The sequence below is a fragment of the Oryctolagus cuniculus genome, chromosome 6 (assembly GCF_051225735.1).
Source record: "Oryctolagus cuniculus isolate XC-2025 breed Fujian yellow rabbit chromosome 6, ASM5122573v1, whole genome shotgun sequence".
NCBI lineage: Eukaryota > Metazoa > Chordata > Mammalia > Lagomorpha > Leporidae > Oryctolagus > Oryctolagus cuniculus.
This window is the reverse complement of record NC_142872.1, coordinates 77,605,143-77,625,188: the sequence shown is the minus strand read 5'-3', so window position 1 is coordinate 77,625,188 and position 20,046 is coordinate 77,605,143. Positions and strand designations below refer to the sequence as shown.

The following is a 20,046-nucleotide window of genomic DNA, read 5'->3' as shown; positions in this document are numbered from 1 at the left end:
GCCAGGTGCTTCTCCTGGTCTCCCATGTGGGTGCAGGACCCAAGCACTTGGGCCATCCTCCACTGCACTCCTGGGCCACAGCAGAGAGCTGGACTGGAAAAGGGGCAACTGGGACAGAATCCGGCACCCCGACCGGAACTAGAACCCAGTGTGCCAGCGCCGCAGGCAGAGGATTAGCCTAGTGAGCCGCAGCGCCGGCCAGGCACAATTGTTGTCACTTTGGGAAACTGAGTCACAGGGCAGGCAAGTGGCTCATCCAAAGCACATGGATAATCAACACCTGAGCCTGGTTTGTAGCCAGCAATCTGGCTCCAGAATAGATACCATTGCTCCACTCCACTCATGGCTACTTGGCTGTTGAATGTGTTGGGATCACAGTTCAAAGTCTGAGGAAAGATTCTGCTGCTATAAGACTGTAAGAACTTGTCTCGCTAGAGTATGCCTGAGCATCCAAGTTCTTCTCAGGCACTTTTCAGCAGGCAGATGATTTCTGGCCTCTGTTTTTTGCCATCCCAGTTCTGAATCACAAGTTTGCCTACAAATTTGGTGTTGACATGTGCAGGTGTAGAGAGCAACAGAAAACAAGGGGCAGGGTTGGCTTGAAAAGAAGGCTGTAGGGGCTGGTGCTGTGATGCAAAGGGTAAAGCTGCTGCCTGCAAAGCCAACATCCAATGTGGGTGCTGGTTCAAGTCCTGGCTCCTCTACTTCTTGTCTAGCTCTCTAATGTGCCTGGTGGGCTCCTGCCACCCACGTGGGACACATAAGAACCTCCTGGCTCCAGACTTTGGATCTGGCCAACTCCAGCCATTTCTGCCATTTGGGGACTGAATGAGTGGATGGAAGATTCACCCTCCCCCCACCCTCCGCCTTTAAAATAAATAAATAAATCTTTAGAAGGAGAGGGATGTGGAGGGAGCTGAGTCTCCAGGATCACTTCCATATGGGCACTGGGCTTTGTGTCTGTGGTGGGAACCCCATTCAGGCTTCCCACCAACTCCTGATGCATGCATTCTGCCAATCATACACTAAAGGAGACGATCCTGGGTCTGGGAAAAGACCTTCACAATGACGCAGGCTGCACATGAGCCTGAGAAAGGTTCCCCTGCTGCGAGTTCCACTGCTGTTGTCTGACTCTACTCACTTCAGTGTCCTCTAAGTCTTCCCTTATAATCAAGCAGGTGGGATTTGGGAGACCAGGTGGGTACAGGAACGGGGCAGAGAATCTGAAACAGTTGGTTCTCTTGAGTGTGTTTTTCAGAGCATGTTCCAGGAAAGATTATCATGCAATATTGTGTTCAGAGGGGCCCAGACCACCACAAACCAGGAAAGCTGCAAGAAACCAGTCTGAGTCCGAGTTTTTTTTTTTTTTAATTTATTTGACAGGTAGAATTGTAGACAGTGAGAGAGACAGAGAGAAAGGTCTTCCTTCCATTGGTTTACTCCCCAAATGGCCGCTATGGCCTGTGCTATGCCAATCCGAAGCCAGGAGCCAGGTGCTTCTTCCTGGTCTCCCATGCGGGTGCAGGGGCCCAAGCACTGGGGCCATCCTCCACTGCCCTCCTGGGCCATAGGAGAGAGTTGGACTGGAAGAAGAGCAACCGGGACCAGAACCTGGCACCCACATGGGATGCCGGCACCGCAGGCAGAGGATTAACCAAGTGAGCCACAGCGCCGGCCCCCTGAGTCCAAGTTTTGAACACACACTATAAGTGTAGTTGGCAAAGAGGAAGGGCCCTCCTACTCCTCATTTTCAACAACCTGGACAATCCCCTATCCCTTGCTATAAAAGCCCCATCAAACTGCTTCTCAGGGAGACTGCATCCTTAGACAATCCACCTTTCCACTGTCTCCTTTACCTGTTGCAAGGAAAGGAAGCTTTTCTCTGAGCAATAGCTCCTTGAGGCTGATTATTGGTGACACCCCAACTGATTGGACCCCTTTGGGTCCACTAACACCCCTCATCCTAATGTGTCTTCTTCCAATGAATAAAAAGCATAGCTGACCATCAGACACCATGACACAGTTCTCTTTGATGGAGGCAAACCTACAGGAATGGGACAAGTGGGCCCCCCCCACGGTTTGAACACATGCAGCCAGCAGCCTGGAGAAGCCTGCTTTGCTGATGTTCACACTCTTCCTGCTTGGTGAGTTGCAGGCAGACTCCTGCCCTTGAGGCAGCCCTAACTTTTCCTATGCTTATGGTATACGCTGAGCATTCCCTAGGAAAGGCCTGCTTTTATGTTTTCTGGACATGGAAAGGGGAACCTTCATCACTAAGCAGAGTTCAGTTTTCACATGAAGGCCAGAGAGGCTTTTGTAAAGCCATGGCGTCAAAGTGCATGGCTGAAACAGCGATGAGGCAGTAAGACTGAAGCGCAGCTCATACTGCACTTCTAAACGAAGCAAGACAAAGCAAAACAACAGCAGCAACAAAACTTGGGCTTTTAAAAATGTTTAATATTTCTTTGTGCATAGTACATCTCAGGTTACCTGTTGAGCCCTGTGTGGTGGGCTTAGAATAAGTCTGAGTAGCCGGGCTCATTTCTGGATGCTGGGCCACGGCTAGGGGGCCGGGTGGAGGTGGCAGTGCCAGGCAGAAAAGACTGGAGTGGTGGCACCATCTGGGTCCACGAGGACGGGCTTGTACAGGGGGCCCTCTTTGTACTGCTCTTCAATGCCATCTTCTTCCCTTTCGTAGCTTCCCACTTCCCATCTGTGCCCACCCACTGGTTTCTTGAAGAATTTTAAAAATTGGCTTGGTGCAAGAGAAAGAAGCAGGAATCTGTGAGCTCTTAGTCTTGGGTTCACGCAGGGTTGGGCACGCTTGGCCACAGCAGCCTGGCCAACTTCTTGCACCCATTCGCCAAGCTGTGATCCTGTGTGTCCCACTGAGGCTGTGCATTGTGCCATGAGGTGGAACTCGCAGAGCTAGTTGTACTTTGTAAGTTGCCAGCAAAACATTTTCTTTTTCTTTTCATCTTTGCCAGGGCTGCCTGCAGACTCCAAGAGGCATCTTCAGAAAGCTGATAATTAAAGCTATCGAATCTGAGCTTGAGTAATCATTACCTATTTTGGTTGGGTGCATCTCTTTGGAGAGAATGTTGTCCTTGCCAAAATTATTAGGTTATCCCCTTGTCATATTAACTCCCCAGGAGCCATGATTTGCAGATAAATGTTAGACCAACCTTTGCTGTTCAATTCTCTGATTGAAATAAGTCTAGTTTCTAGGCGGGGAAAATTGACAATAAACCAAAAATCCTAAGCAGCAGTTATTTCTGAATAGAACACAACTACAGGACTGTTTTAAGGATGTTAAGAAAAAAATGAATACTTGATGAAATGGCCATTTTATCCAGTAATAAACACTATGCAGCAGCCAGGAACTCAAAATCGCACAGCATGTTTTGGGGGATGTGGTCTAGATTCTGCCATCTTGCTGGAAGCCATCTGCATTGCTCATAGTGACGGCTTTTTATTGACTAAGAAGTGGGACTTTGTGTATAGATGGACTACTGAAACTTTAGCGTCTCCAAAGACCAAAGTACTAAACAACTGAGCTTGCAGACAGAATGCTTTGTTGACATGGTTTGGAAGTTGAGAGATGGTTGATGGACCCACGAGTGGGGTTTGTGTTCAGGCTGAGCAGAGGGTCTCGACTCTTGGGCTTTTTTTTTTTCTCAATGATAACAGGGATGGGGAAGTAGTAATAACAAGTCTAGCCAAGAAAGTATCCTCAGGAAGGCTCTGGGGCTTCCAAAGGCTCTGATCCCAGCATGGCCCCAGTTGAAAATCCCCAGCTATCGTAGTCAAGTTTATTTAGTGGGGACTTCCAGGTTAGCTCCTGTGAGAAAAGACTGTTTCACACTCTGGAAGGTATTGGTGTAAAGGCCTTTCCTTGATGCGTAGATGAGATTTTTTAGCAACAAAGGGAATGAACAGTTTATGTTTCATCATCTGAGTCAAATCACAAACCCCACAAGTCTTAGTTTTAATGCCACTATCACTGACATCAATTGTTCCCTATCTGAAGCACCCATTCTCCTCTTTGGGGAGAGACATTGCCTATCTAGCTTGTTCCTGAATTTCCTTAAGCAACTTATTTTACTCTGGATCCACAGTTCATTAGGTAAGAACCTCATCTTTCCAAATGTGCTCCTATACCTGTCTTCAAATAGCAAGTGAATAAAAAAAGAGTTCAAAATTACATAGAGTAACATTTTTTTTCCATCTGAAAATTTGAAGCAATAGAAGTTGGATTTTGCAAGTTTGTTTTGGGTAAGCAGCAAGCATATTTCCCTTGGTTGGTTCAGTAACAACATTTCTGTCCCATCATCTAGTTAGGGATGAATGGCATATTGTGGTTTCCAAAACTGAGACTGCATATGCTGCACCCAAACTTGCTCAGTTTGGGAAGCTCACAAGTAGGCTTGCCTTTGGTTTGTTTTTTTCATTCCCCTGAGTTCTCTTTTGTCCAACGAGATGACTGCTTTTGTGTTATTCAAAACACTTGACTTAAACTACAACCCAAATTAGAGAAGTAGCTAATGAAGCCCTTTGCAGAAAGTGATTTTTCAGGTAGGCAGCAGAAGGAAGTGGAAGGCCACAAACAGAGCGGATGTCTTTTTTGCTTTTTCTGGAAGAAATATTGGTGTTGATCACAATGAGAAGCTCCAAAGAGAAAATGCTGATAGATTGTATGATGTGCCTTGAACAACCCAAATAAGCTTGTTAAAGAATTCTTTGGTCAGTCGTCTTTTGCCCAACAATGGAAACTTGAGTGAAACAACTTGTGCCTTCTCTATGTGGCATAATGACATAGATATGCTTATATATAAGGTTCTCTGGAAAACACTGGGATAGAGAGAGAGAGAGCATTTGGGAAGGTACATAAAGGGAAAAATGAATTTAGTATTAGGAGTATCTTAATGGTGATAAAAAATCTTGTGAGAAAATATATTGATCTTGATTTCTCTAGATAGACCACAACCAGCAAGAATGGCTTAAAGCACAACAACCAAATAACAGCAGGCAGGACAGCTAGCTGGCTGTCATGGTTTAGGCTCTGCATTGCACTCTGGGGAAACCTCAGGAAGAGAAACTACAGGGTCCCCATCTTCCTGGTACTCCTGCTTGAACTACACTCTCTCATGTGTAGTTTAAGTAATTTATATGCTAGGAAACACCACTCTTGACAGAGCCAAAAAAGCAATGTAACTCTGCTCCCCTTGCCCCTGCAAACTTTATTCAATGGGACCAATGTCCCTGATGCTCAAGCCAAAGCTCTAGCAGGTTCCACAGCTCTTCTGCTCATTCAGGTGACACCAAATGTCTCCTGATCAGCTTGGATCACACAGTATCATTTCTGCACTTAGAATGTTTGGTCCTGAGCAAAAGTCAAAAATTGACCTTGGCCTCGTTACACCTGCGTCTTGCTCCCTCCTAGGGCCTGGCTGTCTGGCTGCCTGGTGCTCTCTCCTCTTAGCCCTGCTTAGGGCCCCTGCCAACATGGGTTGCAGGGTATGCATTTGCAGGGAGTTCAGAGAGGCGAAATAAGAGCCTCAGCCTCTTCTAACTGGATTGGCAGACAGTCTGGGCCAACTTCTCGCTGGCCTCTCTCTGAACATTGAGTCTTTAGAAGTTGCCGACAGGGTGCCTGCTTATGCTCAGAGTTCCCTTGAGCCCAGTGGAGTCATTTCATGTCTGTCCTGAGATCTCTGTCCTGACTCCCCCTAGCCCCTGCCCGCTTCCTGCCTCTTCCTTCAGGGTCTCCTCCCTTGTCTGGGGAACCCTGTTGGACCTTTTAGATGAGATTTCTCCTGAGGGCCTTGTGGACAAACCTCTAGTCCTGGGTATCCTCATTGGTCCTCCCTCCCCACCCCTGCTTGGCTGGTGCAGTCCTTGCCATAGACACCTGCCTATACTCTCAGGCTTTCTCCGAAGCTGTTAGCCAATTCCAGTATTTTCCTAGACCCCAGTTTATGATCTGTTTGGGCTTTTGGGGGCCAGTTCCCATCTCCCAAGTCTAGAACAGGCCTTGAAGACCCTCCATGCACACTGAAGTACCCCACCACCACCCACAACCCTCCCCAATGGGCTTTGGAGACCCACATCATGGCTCAGATACAATCTCCAGGGCCACCTCTGTCCAAAGGTTTTCTTTTTGCTGTGGCAGAGGGTCCCAGAGTCATTGAGGAGGATCCTGGACTGTTTCCTCTGCATGTCTGCATGGTAGTGGGGCTGAGTAAGTTTCATACTGCACTCTGAGTATCTGAGACTCTGCTGAGAGCCCTGTAGGAACATCTGGTCACACTCAGGTTGCAGACTTGGTAGTAGCACCTTGCAGGAGTTATTTCACTCCTCAAACCCAATGAGATTGGTGCAATCACCATCTCCACAAAACCCAAAGAAACTGACATGTGTGTGGTTTAAAACTTGCCCAAAGGCGGTGACACAGTCATGAGGTTGAGCCTCAGACCCAGGCCAGCTGATGAGATGTTTGCCACCACGGTGGGTGCACATCCAGGGTGAAAGCACCTGTGGGGAGAGGGCAAACACGCAAAGAAACTTGGGGTGAGAAAGTCCAGGACTCCCTGTCCCAGCCCCCCGCCCCTTTCTGGGCTCCTCCTCTGGCCTCTGCATGGTGCCCTGTTTACAACAGACCTTTGTGGGAGCCGGGGAGGCCGTGCCACTCGGCGCCGGCCCGCAGCCATCACCGGACCACTGGGGATGTGACTGTGGCTCAGGACATGAGCCCGCTTGTTCGCTTGCTCTCAGTGAAAAGAGTTTTGAAATGAGTTCTGAATAGACAGCATTTTCTTTGTGCCGTTGGTAAATAACACTGAGCAAAGTTAGCAAGTTGCAGAGCTTCTGTTTCTGACTCTATGGAACCTTTTGGGAGGGAGAAGAAGGGCAGGATGTTTTTAACAGAATGTGACCTCACCGGAATACTGCAGGTAAGGGAAAAAATGGTGGTGAGAACTGTACATATCTTACATATGGGAAAGCATGGCTTTTAGTAAAGCTACATGAGAACACATGATTTCTGGCACACTAGCACACAAAAACCAATCTCACCCAACATCGCAGGTGGTGCTGCTCACCTTGGTTTGGCATTTGTTCAGATTTGATGGAAAATCAACTGTTTTCTTGTGATCATTTTCAAGTGCATATTTGTTTTTTATCCTTTAGAAAGTAATGAGATTTCTGAATGGGGCAGCATGGAGAAATCCTAAGAAGAATAGCATCAGAGCATTTTGGAACATATCCAGGAAAAGACAATTTTCAACACACCTGTAGACATTCACCAGGTAAAGGTAAGAAAAAAAAATGTCAAACGTAGATTCTGGTTACTTTTGTACATTTTGCTTGATTGGACTTCGGGAGAAAAACCCATGCCACTGATCCAGGCCTGGTGAGGGTCAGTTAGGAGGACCCATTGCAGGTCCATCCATTGCCCTTCCCTCTTACGAGGCCTGGTGTGGGAGCCCTGTGTCAACTGCGACAATCAGCAGTCACCTGGGACTACTTCTAACGGCAGCTGTGGAACAAAAGAGGCCATGTTCAGAGGATGGAACGAACTTGACAGATAATCATACTGGGCATGCACTTCTGCTAGCACATTAACGTGTTTAAAACTGCAAATGCTACTTTTACAGTATGGAATTTCTTTGAGGTTTATATTTGCACAGGGACTGACTCATTCTCTATTTAGAATTTTTAAAAAATCACTTTTACGGTGCTCAGATGAGAAGTACATCTGTTGCTTACATATGATAAGCATCAAATATGAAGATATGTTGCGTATCGAAGCCATTTGTTTGTCGCCATAGGAGACCTGCGACATATGCATGCTGTATGTTTCTTTACCGGAATTCAGGCAGTGAGGAATTGAAGTTAATGATTCTTCACTTGAGCAGTAACATTTTTTTTTAAATCTTGAGCTGATTTAGGTTCCTCAAAATGAGCATCATTTAGAACTCCCGAGTGGGTATTCTGAATGGAATTCTTAGGGACAAAGATTGCATTGGTCACTGTGCAATGCTTGGGATTCTGCATGAGTTTCTTAAGCAGAGCAAAATAAACACTTTGATTTGTTGGCACAGTGTGTGCACATAGCATTAGCACTGTAACAAGATTGTCTTTCCAGCGTGTGTAGAAATCAAGCTGTTGGTTCTCAGGGCTGTGTCAGTTTTGTGCCTCCTGAATGTGGGTAAAGTAGACTAGATGTAACTAGAGTAGATCAGAAATTGGGGCTCACAGCAGCAAAGAGCCATTGGTAACTTTATATATACAACCTGGAACTGTGGTCTTTCTTACTATTTCAGATAAATTACTGTCAAATTAACTGGAATGTTCCCTTCAGAAGAGCTTAGTGCCAACTAAAGCAAAAGAAGTGATTCTCCTAAGCCATTTTATGTAGCCTTACATGCTTAGCAAAGTTATCCCAGATTAAATGACTTCAAAATAACATATTATTTTTCTTACTGATTCTATAGCCAAACTTTATAGATGATGCAGTGTGCTTACTTTGTGATTGCATCGGCTATGTGGGAAAAACTATATCTTATCCAACATGAAATACAAACGAAAATAAAAAATCATGGGCCGGCGCCGCGGCTCACTAAGCTAATCCTCCACCTAGCGGCGCCGGCACACCGGGTTCTAGTCCCAGTCAGGGCGCCAGATTCTGTCCCGGTTGCCCCTCTTCCAGGCCAGATCTCTGCTGTGGCCAGGGAAGGCAGTGGAGGATGGCCCAAGTGCTTGGGCCCTGCACCCCATGGGAGACCAGGAGAAGCACCTGGCTCCTGCCTTCAAATCAGCGCGGTGCGCCGGCCGCAGTGCGCCAGCCATGGCAGCCATTGAAGGGTGAACCAACGGCAAAAGGAAGACCTTTCTCTCTGTCTCTCTCTCTCTCACTATCCACTCTGCCTGTCAAAAAAATAAATAAAAATAAAAAAATCTCAAACTAAAAAGAAAAATGTGCTTATTTATTTTTAAACACCTTTTTAATGAGGTGCAGCACTGTACATCACCAAGTGAGAAATGCAGCCCCTTGAGCAAAGAGTTGATGCGCTGGGGTAGCAATGTTAGACTGTAGTTCGTTCTTCTGATACCATTTACAGAAACTCACCAGCAGAGGGCAATGAAGAGCAATGAACGCTGAAAAGGTTTTCTAAATAGAAGTTTCCAAACAGACGTCTAAAAACCTGAAGTGAAAATGACTGCATGAAAATAGTCCTTTTTTCGACAGCGTTCTCAAAAAAATTCATAAGTCTTTAATTTTTTAAAAAAAACAAACATGTTAATGCTTGAATGGGCCACACACCAAGCAAGAGCTTAGTTTCAAGGGACAAAAACTTTAATTCTCCAAGGTCCCAGAGAGGTTTGCATTTCCATTTTGCTTTTGCATTATTTTATTGCAAAAGACTATGTGTACTGTAGTGTAAGTAATGCATACAAGTTTTCATTATCCAGCCTTTCAGCATGACTCTTTTTCATGAAAAACATTCAAAAAACAGACTCAGATTCATGGGAGAATCTCTAGCAAACACTGTATCAGAAACAAAATGAAGCTTGTGAAGTTTCTCATTAGAATCCTATTTCCCTGATCCAACATGAGAGTGCATTGTCCTACTTGTTACGTTTTTTCCTCCAGAGTTACTACAGAAAATCTTTTTTTGTTCTATGATAAGATACACAGAAGACACTGGAAATCTGAAAAGAAAAAACACATTAGACTAGAACAGATTTCCAGAGATCTTCAGAGGACATTTTTAAGGAATCATATTATATTTTCTTCAGGGTTATTATAAATTCCTACTTTTATGGTCAATGCATAAATGTTTAAGAGATCTGAATGTCTTTATACTGAATTTTATATAGTCACCTGAAAGTTAGCATTTATGGATGATCATTCTTATAGGCTGATTAGGATTATAAAATTTGTTTTTTTTTTTTAAAAGTTCAGGAGCCAATAACAAATTGGAACTAGTTTTGCAAGCAAGTGCCCCTCTTATGCCATTGGCTTTCTTGGATTTTCCTTTTAAATGACTTTGGCTCACACTGACTACAGATATTTGACATATCAAGTATTGTTGCCTTCAAAGGTTTCCCAGGCAACTGCAACAATTCATCTGTTTCCAGCCGAAAGTGCCCTTGAACTCTCGGCTCCCTTCACTTCCCTGTATGAGTAACGCGTTGAAAAAAAAAAAAAAAAACTCCAAAGACCTTCTAACGGCTGATGTGAAGGGTCTGGTGGGGAGAAGGATGGATTTCACAGAAGTATCCACTTGGATGTTAAGACTTCAGCTGGCTGCCCGTGGGTTCCTTCTGTTAAGCTCTTGCTTGCACTGGCGGCAGGCAAGGCCACCACTGGAACCTGGTGTTTTGGGAGCCACTTCACTCCTCATCAGATGTCCTAGACAGCTCCTAAGAGTACACTCTTGCCCTGGTGGCCCCAGGAACTCCCTTAGGTACAGATCACTGCCCACACCCCTCTCCCACAGGGAGCAGCCACTTCCAAATCTCTGAGCAATGCCTCAGGCCCCTTGCTGACTCCTACACACTGACCATGGAGAGTCACTAGCGCAGATCTTGTTTCTTACATGATCCATCCTGAAGCCATGCCTAGAGTCTTGTTTATTATGCCTAGAGGGAGTGTTTTGAGACTGCCTTGTATGATTCCTGAAGGCCAGAGGGAGGGAAAAATTCAAAGTGCTGTGGCTTAGGAAAGTTTCCTCTGCTTAATGCTGCACTTCAAAGTTTGTTAAACAGAAAAGATTCCCCTCAGTCGGGCAGACTGTGCTGTTAGAACATCCCTTTCTTGAGTTATTTCCTTTCTTTTGGGTGTTGCCCGCCCAACTGCTGGCTTAGTGATCAGACTGATTGGCCAATCAGGCAATATAATATATAGCTTGCAAATCCCACTGGTGGAGCTCTTTAAAGGGGAGCAGATTGCTGTCTAAGTATAAGGTTTCAGAGCAAGTCTCCCTGTTGGCTCCATAGTGAACTCGAAGTCTGGAGCGCTACATCAATTAATCACATGTCACTTGGATCCATTGGTAAAAGCATGGGTAGCCCCCTCACCACGAACCCCCCCTTATCTTTCCTTTCTCCCTTTATTTGTTATACTTGGTTCTATTGCATCTACTCACTGAGACATAAATGTAACATTGAAATGCGTATAAATGGGCAGACTTTTAAAATCTACTTTATAGGTCTATAGCGAATTTTAGCCAAGTTTTCATATATATATATATATATTTCATACATATGAAAGCATATGTTACATGAAATATATATGATAGCTGCTTTAGCCACCAGCCCACCTACAGGCTGCAATTACCACTGTGATGATCAATTTAAATAATCCTTGGGTTGTTAACATTAATGTAAATAATGTGATTTTGTAGTCGGAAGTATAGTTTTCAGGATGTGAACTAGTAATAATCAATTTGAATCAATATTTGCTATTTGTTTTCATAAAAGTTTTAATCCTCCAAAGGGAACTCTGACCAAAATAGGGATATAGCAGGATCAATGAAACAGGTGTTATGAGTCATATCACTGGCTTTTAATTAAAGAGGATGCTGGGGATGTTGGCATGGGCTGGTTGCACACAGGCAGTTTTAGAATTTCTTAAGCTGAAATCCAGCTGGAGAGTTCTTCATCAGATGGACTTATTTTGATCATTTACAATCTACCCATGTATTCAGAGCATTGATGTTATAGTTTTGATACCTAAATCACAGTTTAAAAAATTCAAAGAAGGATACAAATCCTGAGGCTGGGACAGTGACTCCTGAGCCAAAGGATTTTTGTGCAAAGCTAACATGGATAATAGAGAATCAGTCTTTCACTGTGCAGTTTTGTCATCGTGTTTCAATAACTGAATGAAAATTCTGAATTAATAAGCATAACGTTTGTATAAGCTAACGACGAGTCTAAGCTCTGCATTCATCGAGGGGAACCTCATACAAATGTTTCTTTAAATCAGCTTGTGCAGAAGGCATAAACATGATTACAGCTCCGGGGCAATCACATTTTGAGGGGGTTAAAACAGTAACTGGGTCTGCATGGGATAACTTAATGTTAGGGGTACCACGTTCTGTGAACTTAGGAGGACCTGGAGGAAGTGATTTTCTTTATTTCTCTCTTTTTAATTTGTGTATCTTTCAGTTTTGCACTTACAGAGAAAAATCTGATCACTAAAGCTTATCACTAGGATTGGGGAGGGAGAAGGGATTTTTTGTAACTAAGGCTTTCATTCAACTCCAAACAGTGAAGTTGATGTTCAGGGTTGAGAAAAGAGGCAGAATTTCAAAGGATGAGTTACTTTCACATGTCTCAAAACACGCACAGGACAGTGGCAGGGAGGGGCATTTGCTCACTATCTTTCTCCAGAACTCTGCTTTCTGTCTCCCGATGAGTTCACAAAAACTAGGCTGTGTTTGGCGTCACATCTTATGCTGTCTCTTCTTTCTCCTCCCTTCTTTGTGCCTCACAGCTCTTGCTCTTCATCTCTTAAGGGCCAGGTCTGTTATGAAACCAGAGAAGGCATGCAGAGAATCTTGTGCTCTATGGGCCTGGAGAAGCCACCTGGTGTTGAGCCCTTTGGTTTCACACAGTGCATGTCCTTAGTTCTGGCAACCCAGGTCTGAGAGCTTGTGACTGCTGTGTCCACTGTAGGGAGATGAAACTGAGATTTTTTTTTTAGAGAAGTATGGAGACATGTTCAAGATCACAAAAATAACTGCTCATGTTGAGATGTGCATTCCCCTTTATAGCTTTACTCATTACTGCTTTAGTAATAGACCTGACTCTAAGAGCTCACACTGCAGTATTGGCATCTCAAATATTTCTATTTTAGAACAATTTCAAATGCAAGTTGCAAGCACAAAAGTTGTAACTATAGATAATTTCTAAAAACTCTTCTCCTAAGTTCTCCAGCTGCTGACATTTTGTCAAATTTGCTTCCTATCTAGCTATTTCTCTCCCTCGCTCCCTTTTTTTGTTTATGTATATATGTATTTACATATTTATTTCCTTTAAAATTATTATCTATTTATTTAACGGAGGGAGAGAGAGATACAGAGATAAAGATCTTTCATCTGCTAGTTCATTCCCCAAATACCTGTAATAGCCAGGCTTGACCGAGTTGGGATTGGGAATGCAATCCAGATCTCTCACGTGACTGGCAGGGACCTCACTCCTTGAGCCGTCTCATATTGCCTCTCAGTGTGTACACTAGTAGGAATTCTGCAATCAGGAGCAGAGTGGGGACTTGAACCCAGGCCTTCCTACAAGGGACACAGACATCTTAGGAACTACATCAGGTGTCCATTGTACATGTTTCTTTCATGAAATATTTGTGGTAAATTATAGAGATGATGGCCCTTGGCCACTAAATATCTCAGTGTAGATTCCTAAGCACGTGGGCATTATTTTTACTTGTTTTCCTACACAAGATAGAAACCATGAAATGAACAAGTAGTAAAATCTATAGACACTTACATTTTTCCAGTTAGGCTAAAAATGTCCATTACAGCAAGAAAATGGAACAAAAGGAAGAAAACTGGTCAGAATCCAATCTGCTGTCCTGCGTGACACTCACTCATCATGTGTTTTAGTCTCTGAGTTAGGAGCACATCTTCAGTCTTCCTCAGGACCTTGGCATTTTGGGAGGGTAGAGGTCATTTGCTTTTTTGAGTGTTCCTCAGCTTGGGTTTGTCTGATGTTCCTTTGTTTTGATTCAAGGTGTACAGAAGCAATGCTGTGCTCTTTGTAGTGTCTTGTGCCGGAAAGGAGGCATGCTGATCTGCATCACCACTGACCTGTTCACGTTGGTCAGATGATATCTGGGGTGCCTTTGTGGCTAAGACTCTAATTTTCCCTCCACAACAATTAGTGCCTTGTAGACAGATATTTTGAGAATATGTAAATATCCCATTTCTTATTTGATTTTTAATATCACTTTTTTCCAACAATCATAGACGATTCTTGCCTGAATCACATTATTATTAATGCTGCCAAATGGTGTATGCTGTCTCTTTTGAGCTGTTTTATTGAGTGATTTTTACTCTATTTGTCTAGAGAGACACCATATCTCCAGTATTTTGTCTCCAGCACATGGTGTAGTTTTACTTTCAGTCTAGGAGCACATAAAAATGACAATAATACTATTACACTGGTTCTTCACAGCATCCACACTGAGTAGACACTGTTACATCTTCATTTTGTATGGGAGAAAACTGAATAACAAAAACAAGTTGGCAACTTGTTCAGGATGGAAATATTAAAAGTGAGTTTCAAATATATTAATGGGGTTATCCATAAGGTGATAACTGGAAAAATTTCAAAAGTGCAAAAGAAGTATTTAAAACATTGAGAAGAAGGGGCTGGCACTGTGGCATAGCAGGTAAAGCCTCTACTGTTGATGACAGCTTCCCATATGGGAGCTGTTCTGTGTCCTGGCTGCTCCATTTTTGATCCAGCTCCCTGCTAGTGGCCTGGAAAAAGCAGTGGAAGATGGCCCAAGTGTTTGGGTCCTGCTACCTATGTGGGAAACCCAGAGGAAGCTCCTGGCTGCAGCCTGCCCCAGCACTGTTAGCTGTGGAATAAACCAGTGGATGGAAGATCTGTCTCTCTCTCTCCCCACCCACCTTTCTCCTTCCCTTTCTGTAACTCTTTCAAAATAAATAAATCTTTAAAAAAAATTAGGAAGCATTGCATGTACAACAATGTGCCATGAGTTTGAAACGTTGAAAGCAGACGCGCTAGGTAAAGAGACAAGACTCTACCTCACTGTGATATTTGAGCAAGGTGAGGTGAGTGGAAGAAAAACTCAAGATGCTTTCCCCAACACCCAGCTTGTACAGAAGACTCTAAAGGAAATACATAGAAAACTGAACTTTTGTGATTTTCCTATATTGAAAATAAAGAAAAGTGAGGCAGAAAGATTGGAATCATCCCAGCTAACCTCTGTCTCAGCAAAAGAGAGAGTAAGACACAATTCTTTCTGTAGCAGAAGGCCCAGGGGAGGAAGACCAGGCAGGCCCCCAGGCGACATCCTCCCTGGCAGTAAAATCCCAACCTGCAGATCTTCCTGTCCTTGGAAAGGAGCTCTATGCCAGGGGAGAAATCCTGGAATGGGGCGAGGTCGGAGCAGCTGTCTTGTGGCCACACTGAACTGTGGTAAAGATGCAGTGTGCTTCCAAGGATCCAGGTGCAAGTCTGTTTGGACTCTCAGATGCAGAATCCCAGTCCACCAGTTGCACCCACCCACGACCTAAGGGGTGGCTTCTTCCTATCCCTTCCTGTGCAGTTGATCAAACAAAAGTACTCAAGAAAGAAATAAGCACCTTTCAGACCTACACTGGGGGTGGGAGGGGCAGTGACCCTGAGGTATATGCCATGTAAAGTAGAGTTTATCCAAATTGTCTCAAAAAGACAAAAGGTCCTCAAACATCATGTGGGTTAAATAAGTTCATGTTGAAATGTGCAATGAGACAAAGGAAGACAGAATGAGAGAGGATGGAAAGGAAAGGGGAGGGAAGTTAAATAGATGTCATGTGGAAGAGGATTGACATTTCTGAAACTGATCTAGAAGATTTCTGGGTAAAGGAAAATGATTTCCAATCTGGATTTCCACATGGAGGCAAACTATCAATTAAGTGTGGAGGTGTAATAAACACTGAAAATATGCACAATTTTGAGATGTTTTAGTTTCCAGGCACCCTATTTCAAGAGCTGCTGAAAGATGTGCCCCACCCAACTGAGGTGTTAAACCAGCAAATAAGGAAATAGGATCAAGGCAATAGACCCTCACTGAGAAAGGATTCTCAGGTTGGAGTGAGCAGTTGTAGGGATGGTGGGTCTGGAAGAGAACTGGAAGCCAACTGATGCAGGCTGGGATAAGGACAAGCAGGATGTTCTGAGACAGCTTTCTCAGGAAGAAATGGGGTATTTCAAAAATTTCAAGGAAAATCACATTAAAAGATGTCTATATTAGTGCAAGAAGTTTTTTTGAATAATTCACATTTTCCATGAACCTTTTGGACCTGCCCACCAAGTGATCCCAGAATGAAACTGAACACCCTTGAGTGGAGATTTATATAACTGGAGAACAGATTGCAGTCCAATTTCTAATAATGCTGTGGAAGACTCTGCAAACAAAATTTAACTCAGTTATCAGGATGCAGTCCCTAATGTGGAGGCTGGAAGCTTAAATAATTTGGGGATCCTTTTTAGAGATAAGAATATAAGGCAACAAATGCAAATTTATAGCAAACATTATTTAGAATAAGTAAACATAATTATAAGAAATTACAAATTTAAAAATAAAAACAAATATTGGTAGTAAAACAAATCCCAGATTTGTTTTCTTATAAAATTGCTTTTTATTGATCAGAATTCTGATATGTTCCTATAATATCATTTTTCTACTTTTTTGAGCACTGCTTTATTTTTTAAATTTTAATTAATTTTCATTTTATATGAAAGGTACACTCACACAGAGGGAGAGAGAAAATATAAGAGAGAGGGAGAGAAAGAGAGAGAGAGAAAGATCTTCAATCCCCTGTTCAGTCCCCAAATGCATTCAATAACTAAGGCTGAACCAGGCTGAAGCCAGAAGCCAGGAAATCAAACTGGGACTCCCATGTGGGTGGTAGGGACCCAAGTACTTGAGCCGTCACCTGCTGCCTCCCAGGGTGAGCCATAGCAGTCAGCTGGAATAAGAAGCAGAGCTGGGACTCAAGTCCGGGCACTACAATATGGGATATAGGTGTCCCAGGCAGTATTTTAACCACCAAATGCCAAATGTCTGTCCCAAAAATCTCTTTGACAGTGATTTTTAAAATATTTTCTATAGAAAATAGATAATTCAATGTTTCCTCTAACATGAATAGTCAAATCTGTTTTTAATTAATGTCTGTTTAGGAAGCTTTTCTCAACATCACTCTTCACTACTGAGATTATCATAAAGTATTTTATTATTATTATTTAGGGCAGAGAGACAGAGACAGAGAGAGTAAGCTCCCATCTATAGGTTCACTCCTCACATGCCCACATTGGCCGGGGACAGACCAGGCTGAAATTGGGAGTCAGAAACTCAATCCAGGTTTCTATGTGGGTATCAGGAAGCCACTTGAGCTATCACCATCATCTCTCATAATGTGCAGTAGCAAGAGTTCAAATCAGGAGAAGAGCCAGGACTTGACCCTGGGTACTCTGATATGAGGCATAGTTGTCTTAATTGGCATTTTAAGTAGTAGGACAAATGACTGCCCTTGCCATAAATTTTTAATATTTCCTCATTCTCCATAATAAGGTGTTGGTAGATGCTGCTCAGAACTGATGGCAGTATGATTTACCAAATAGCCAAACTTATAATGAAAATATTAGCTCTTTAATGATACAATGACAACCATTAAAAGATTTAAACCAATGTAGACCACAAACCCTTTGCATTAGTGATTAAGGCTTGGTATCTACTGACAGGGCAAAGCCTCATCTCTGGTCTCCAATATTTCTGCCTTTTTTATTTTATATTTTGTAATTTACCAAGGCATATTCACTTCTGATTGACACTGTTGATTTTTAAGTCCCTTACAACCACACTAGTAGAGACAGTGACATCAGCGAGAGGCCGAATAGAAGTGCCTAATAATCATTTGTCCCACGCCAAAGGAACAAAACCAGAAGTAAACTAGGGTGACTCAAGGAGAGCCCTGAAGTGCCACAAATGAGTGGTAGAACCCTGTAGAGCACAGAGGCTCAGGATGACCACGTACAGAAGGCATGGAAACCCCTTGCAGCCACCATGCCAGCTCCCCAATCAGAATCAGCTGGGAACTAGCAGGTACCATCATCACTGCAGATACCCAAAGTCTTCACTGATGCAGAAGGCTGCAATCCTCAGAGGCCCTGAGCCAAGATTCCAGAACTCCCTAAAGACCATGTGGCTGTGCTACTCCAGATAAGGAATCCAAGTTGTGCCTCAATGCCCTGTCCAAACCTACTCCTCTATTGCCATCTGGAATCCAAAGCCACTGCTAGGGCGTATCTTATCCCAGGGCCAGTTACCGCTGCCTCCCTCCATCCCTGAGACTCTGCTGTCATTGTAACATGCTCATACACTCCTCAGTTGAGTTGCTGCAACTCCCAATCCCACAGTAAGCTGTGTGGGGGGCATTCCATTTCCCTCATGCTGGTTGCTGCTGCTGCCTTGGTGACTTACTCTAAGAGCAGCACAGATGCTATATGCCCCTTGGTGCTTATCCTAACCCAGTGCATGCTTCCTAGGAATTGGATTTTTGGTCTGGAGGAGCAGTAATTATCCTGGCACCTGAGCCCAAGTGGTACCCCAGGGAAGCATATCCTTGGCAAAGCTATGCCACTCCACCCTCCTGTCCTAACAGTCTCAGCACCCTGCCTCCCTGGATGGGGATGAGCCCTCTATAGTCTGTGCTATGGAGGTGCCCCATCTTCCAGGGAAGTAGAGCTACCATTGCATTGTTCCTCACTCCCTACCCCCACTAAACCCAAGCCACAGGTTTCCTGGGCCTTGCCCTGCTACATATGGCCTTGTGCAGTCTGGAGCGCTGCTGTATACTACCGCTACAGGGTTCCAGAATCACTGCCATGCCACGCAGTACTCCCTTTGCTGGTGCCAGAGTTGTATGGTGCACTTTTGGCTATGGAATCTGAATTGTAGCTATTCTCTGCTCCTAAGGGTCTGAGCCCCTGGAGAAGATCTTCTTCCCCAGAGCTGTTCCAGCACTGTGCACTGACTCCCAGGATCACAGTCACAGCTACAACCATGTACCCTGTATCCTAGTGACTGGGGATTTGGGGAGTGCGCCAGAGTCACTGTGCAAGTCACCAAGCAAGTCCCTGGCTTGGTGGAAAAGCTGCATCCATCCAATCTTCAGAGATTGCACCCACATCCCAGGGTCCATAATAGTTCCTCAAGATACTAATCCCAGGATCCATTTCATAGCCACTCTGAACACTAATATCCTGGATCCCAGAGTCACTGTGATTGCTTTGTTTTGTGTTAGATCTGACAACAAATGGGGATTCCCCAGCTAAAGCTCTTCACTGTGTGAAAAAGAACAAGAGAATCCTTAAAATCCTTGCTACCAAGAACCCTAACTTCCCACCCTGCCATCCCCAATACCACTAAGTCCTATAGTCTAGTCCAATGATGTATCTGCAGTTAACACAGGTGTTGACTACACTTAGAGAATATACAAAGAGCCTACACCACTGTACTTACCAAGATAGGTCCAATGCACCCTGTCCAACTGACATCCCAGAACTTGCAGCTGAAAGTTTTTCACTGTAAAATTCAATAAATGTGGAAGAGATAGCTATTCTGCCAGACACAAAGACATCAATGTAAAGACATAGGAAACATTAAAAAACAAGGAAACGTGACATAACCAAGAGAACACCCAACAAAATGGATACGTATGAATTGCCTGAAAATGAATTAAAAATATGTTCTTAATGAAACAAAAAGATGCAGGACATTACAGATAGACAGAAAATCAGAGAAATGATTCATTATCTGGACATCTGAATGAGAAATTTCACAGAAATAGATGCCACTAAAAAGAACCAAATAGAAATCTCAGAGATGAAGAATTCAATGAATGAAATAACAAATACAATTGAGAATTTCAACAACAGACTACATAAAGTAGAAAATGACTCTCTGAAATTGAAGAGCTTTCAAAATAACTCAGAGAGAAAAAAAAGAATGAGAAAGAGTGAAGAAAATGTATGAGATTTATAGGATGCCATTAGAGAAACAAATATTTGCATTATGGGGTTTGCAGAGGAAGAGATGAAGAAAGGAACAGAAAGCTTATTTAATGAAGTGGTTGCTGAAAACTTCTCAAATCTTGGGAGGGATAGAGCCATTCACATCCATGAAGCGGAATGATTCCCAAACATGTTGAACCCAAAGAAGTGTTCACTGAGGCATATTAAAAATTAGAATGCCAAAAGTCAGAGACATTTAAAAGCAATATGAGAAAA

At 43.6% G+C, this 20,046-nt stretch overlaps 1 long non-coding RNA gene across 3 annotated transcripts in view; it reads left to right on the top strand.

The window, feature by feature from the left end:
* Positions 1-6,679: 6,679 nt before the first annotated feature.
* The window catches only part of LOC149126192 (uncharacterized), a 141,076-nt gene continuing 127,709 nt past the window's right edge, over positions 6,680-20,046 (top strand). For 2 of the 3 annotated variants that reach the window (XR_016235638.1, XR_016235640.1), the window contains exons 1-2: positions 6,680-6,953; positions 7,189-7,313. This is a non-coding gene — a long non-coding RNA (uncharacterized LOC149126192). Of the gene's footprint in view, positions 6,954-7,188; positions 7,314-8,710; positions 10,766-20,046 lie in introns of those variants that run through there. The other variant, XR_016235639.1, reaches the window with a different exon arrangement.